General features: G+C 31.9%; 1 long non-coding RNA gene across 2 annotated transcripts; it reads right to left on the bottom strand.

Moving 5' to 3' along the window:
• Positions 1-459: 459 nt before the first annotated feature.
• On the bottom strand, positions 460-4363 carry LOC145641814 (uncharacterized). Of its 2 annotated transcripts, XR_014115531.1 has the most exons (3): positions 1327-4363; positions 1088-1238; positions 460-700 (listed from the first exon to the last, which is right to left on the bottom strand). It is a non-coding gene; the product is annotated as an uncharacterized LOC145641814 (long non-coding RNA). The 2 variants fall into 2 exon arrangements; XR_014115530.1 differs by having other exon boundaries at positions 1088-4363.
• Positions 4364-4864: the final 501 nt, after the last annotated feature.

Below are 4864 nucleotides of genomic sequence, written 5' to 3'. Positions count from 1 at the left end.
TTTTGTTAGATTCACTAGTAGAAAAAATGCTATTTGTAACTGGCGAAATTGACTTTTTGTAACTGGCATTGTTGGTTGCGAATGCCACCGTTACAACTAGTGAAAATTATTCGTAACCAGCTAATGTTGGTTACAAATAATGTACTATTCGTAACTGGCTTAACCTAACGCCAGTTACAAATAGACTATTTTCCAAGTTAGAAACCATACTATTTGTAACTGGCGTTAAGTTATGCCGGTTACAAATAGAGTATTATTTATAACTGGTATAACCTAACGCCAGTTACAAATAGTGTTTTTATTATAAAAAAAAATAAATAAAATGGTAGCAATAGCGAATTTCTCTACTGCCACCACCTGCACACTGCATTTATATTTTTTTTAATCTAAAGACCAATTAATAGTTAATAAACTTTTATAAAATACAATAACTATCAATCTAACCAATATAAGACCAACTTTAAGCGACATCTTGTAAATAATATTGAATTGATGTACTTGTAAATTACAAATATTTCTCTCACAATTCACAATAAATAATACTTTATAATTAAAAAAGCTAGTTAGTTAATTGATACAATGGTCAACCTTCAAATTTTGACAATTTTGTCGATTTTTGTCATTGTCTGCTTCACAAATTTGATTGTTCTGTACGGGATAGCAGCCGTTCACACTAAGCACTTGATATTGCAACAGAATTCTGCATGGGAAAGAAATATAAACATAAAAAAGCCAAAATTAAAAAAGTGTTGTTTCGGACAGTCATCTAATGAACTCTTCCAGCATGGTCAATGCATCAAACTGAGGGGATATAAAAGAAAATAAGCATCAAAACTCACATGAAGAACTTTAGTCACTTATTAGACAAAACTAGTCACAAATAAATTCAACACAGAAATCCAAACCAGTAATTTCACTTATTAGACAAATCTTTCACAAATAAATTCAATACAGAAATCAAAACCCCCCATATAAAATACAACAAAAACATAGGGTAGCAGATGCTTGGTGCCTGAACTAGCTCAATTTTCAGTTTCTTAGGTGTCTGAACTAGCACAATCTATTACATACACAAGCTAGGAGGTACCTGAAGTAGCTCAAATTTAAATTTCTTAGGTGCCTGGGTGCAGAAGTGCCTGCGGAGGTGCCTAAACTAGCAGGTGGTCAATGTTTCACCCACTTATAGTTGTAGAAATATCCAAGATTAGCGAGCTTTATAAATTGCATACTTGATGAGCCTGCATCATTACAAGTAATATCTAAGCCCGAACCATTGCAAAAATCAAATGAGCCTACAATCATTGGAAGCAAAAAATGAGCCTGCACCAGTAAATGTGTGACGACTTTGAGGAAGCTCTGTATCACGTGAATTGCATTTTGCATTGTCTATTCTGAATTGATTTCACAGTCATCTAACAGTCTCATTTTTCATGCATACACCTATCGCATTAAGTCTGTTATAAGACTAAGTAAAGATGAACCAGCCTTACAGTCTATATTCCTAATTAATGAGCTAATCTCCAGATTGGATTTTACATGCTACATATGAAATTTTGTGACATAATGCAGTTTGTATAACTTCAGAATGCTATGTGTTAGCCTCAAGTCCAGGCCAGATAGATATAAAGCAGTGTCAACAAAATTAACTTAGAACAGTTATCGCACACCTTGTGTGGTGAAGCTTAGTAGTCTTTAAAAAATCTACAACAGGGCATTATCATAGCACATCTAATATTTCGAACAAATAAACAATAATTCCAATTGTGCTGATAAAAGATATAAATATTGAGTGTTGACTAAGCAACAAAGAAGAATTTCCAAACTTTCCTAGAACCAAACATAGTAGGGAAGTGGGTAGGGTAAGCCCTTTGGACACCTTAGTAAATTACCAAAAGAGCTTCAGAACAGCAGCCATGTGACCTATAATTGTAAATATACAACCTAATTACTAGAGACAGATGCACAAAAATTTAAGGCAATTTATCAAAGCTTAATTGTTATTTCCATATTCCATAAGCCAGACACTAGCAACCCATAGTTTGAGATAAGCCCTGATTCAAACAACACATGATTTGACAGTAAAAGCAAGACCCTGACATAGAATAGAATCATGGACAATAATTAATGGATTTAAAGGAAAGCGTTAACCTCTAAAAGACATGGAACTTCTAATTATAACACTCCATATTTAGTAAGCGAATCAGGACTAAGATTTTAATTTTATAATCACTAATTTTGCTCTCAAACTCTAAGATATCGAACCTCAAGGCAAGTTGTAAGCTGAAGTAAATATAATCAATATAATCAGCCAATTTAGACTAAGGTCAACCCAAATAAGATGCAACTAAAGTTAGCAAAAAGGTAATACTTCACAGCCAAGCAACATCTCTAACAAAAACAAAATCACATGAAAGCAACAAAAGGCTCTAAGTAACAATTGACCAATCTAACATATGAAACAACAATCTTACCCAAGCAACCAGATTCTGAAATAAAGCTCTGAATTCAGTTTTGAAATTCAGCTCTGAATTCAGTTTTGAAATTCAGCTCTGAATTAAGTTATGAAATTTAGCTCTGAGTTCATTTTTGAAATTCATCTCTGAATTCATTTATGAAATTTAGCTCTAAATTCATTTATGAAAGTTAGCTCTGATTTCAATTCTGATTTTCAGTTCTGAGCTTCAGTTCTGAAATTCAGCTTTGATTTCAGTTCTGACTTTCAATTCTGCATTCAGATATGAAATTGACTATTGGAAGCATGATCTAGCAATACACCATCATCACATATAAAATGCTGCAGCCAATCTGTCTACAAATAACAAAAGAATGGATTCATGAATTCAGATTTGTTGACCCTCCTAAGACAACTCAACTGAGTTGTACGCTTATTAACTAAGTACATATTATTTGCAGTTCAAGCTGGAGTTCTTAGTCAAAGATGTTGTGCCCTTGTCTTGGAAATAGGAGATATCTAGCTAATCATCTATTTACGCACACAGTCACACACACACGCACAGAATATGAGTATTTGATACAATTTTTATTCAACTCAACTAATTTGTTTCTAGGCAGCAAGCTTTGAAAAAGGGTTCCGTTGGAAAGTTGGAAGAAATAACTTAAGAACAAATGAAAAGGAACAGTAAAATGCAGAAATAGATAGAAAGACAACGGTTATAACTTCAACTCAAAAGGATCAGGAAATGTGTAGATGACCAGTAGTTCACTAGTTCAACAAATGAATCTATTATTTTTTATTTCATTATTGTATTAACTCTTTACCCTCTAGACCTTGAATGAAATTAGACATTTATTTATACTAACGATAAAATCATGGGCTTATTAACTAGCAAAACAGTTAAACAAGTGATAAAAAAAACAAGATCATAAACACAAGGTTACTCAATAAGCCAAGTAATTAAATCAGGGAGTCAATTTAGAATCAAGTGACTACTTATTCAATTCATGCCTTAAATTCTACTTCATATTATCAATTTATCACTACTACAAGAAAAAATACAACTCCATATCACACAACAATAATGATGCCACTCGTGTAAAGTTTATGAGCAGCTCAATCAAGGGATTAATAAATCAATTAAGCCATGCAAGTAAAAAAAAAAGAGCTAATTAAACATGATAAGCTAAAATCTTCAAACAAATTCAGTCACAACAATAATGGAGGTTTAAAAAATAAGGCCCGAGTGGGCAATGATTTCACAACTGCTAATTGAAATCCTATATATATCTGGACAAAGATACTTTGCTACCTGCTAATTTGCTCGAGGTTCCACTTTGAGAGACAGAGAGTAACTCCTGATGCAACTTCCATATATTTGTATATGTTTACCAGATTGTCTATGTGAGGAACAGGGAAAATTTCTGCAAAACGAGAAAGAAGACATATAATTAAGATACAGTCATATTTTTATACTTAGAAACACCAAAAACAGAACGATACTGAATACATTTGCAGCCTCCAGGCTTATACCAAAACCATCCAATAACGATGACCACAAAGTGTAACAATTGGGTCTTGTGCTAATTCAATACAAATATTACACTCAAAATCACCAGCATCATTATCATTATTGTTATTATCTTTTGACTCTCCATTACTTAAGCTTGATTCAGCCTTCATTGATTCCTCAAACCCACTTTCCATTTTCTAAACCCTAATTCTTGTACAAATTATAAACAAATCCCAGAAATTATAATCGACCTGTAAATAATGGGATCGAAGATTTCAATGCAATCGAAATTAAAAATAAAACAAATCAATTAAGCAAAATCAAGAAGCAACAATAACAAATATAGAAATAATAAAACTTAGAATAAAAGATGAGATTTAATCAAAGAAAGAGGATAAAACTTACCAGTAGAATTGGTTGAATAGTGAGAAGCACGAAAAAAAAGGGAATTATTCAATTAGGGGTGATGTATAAATATGAGTGATAATAAATATAATCACAGTTTTAGAATTATTCTTTTACTTTTTTTTTTTCAAGTGGGCTTTCTTTATAGGATGGAAAAGTCATTGGGTCAGGAGTCAAGACGAAGAAAATCAAGTTTTTTTAAAATTGGGTTTAATTTACAATTACTAGCTCATTAATAGCCCAATAATTAAGATTATTGGGTTAACTCTTTAGTGTCAATCCTAGCATAGTGTCCGTGCGATGCACGGTTTATAAATCATATTATCAATTCCACGGGAAAAAAACAAAAACAATTCAATTAGTAATAAAAGGTTCATTTTCATTAACAAATTAAATAAAATTAACAGGAAGTAGTAAATTAATATTTGTAACTGGCGTTTATAAGATAGTTACAAACTTTTTGGTCAAAGTTTTTTTACTTAATATTTGTA

This window comes from Chenopodium album, chromosome 8 (genome assembly GCF_948465745.1).
Source record: "Chenopodium album chromosome 8, dcCheAlbu1.1, whole genome shotgun sequence".
In the NCBI taxonomy this organism is placed as follows: Eukaryota; Viridiplantae; Streptophyta; class Magnoliopsida; order Caryophyllales; family Amaranthaceae; genus Chenopodium; species Chenopodium album.
This window is presented reverse-complemented; position numbering and strand designations above follow the sequence as displayed.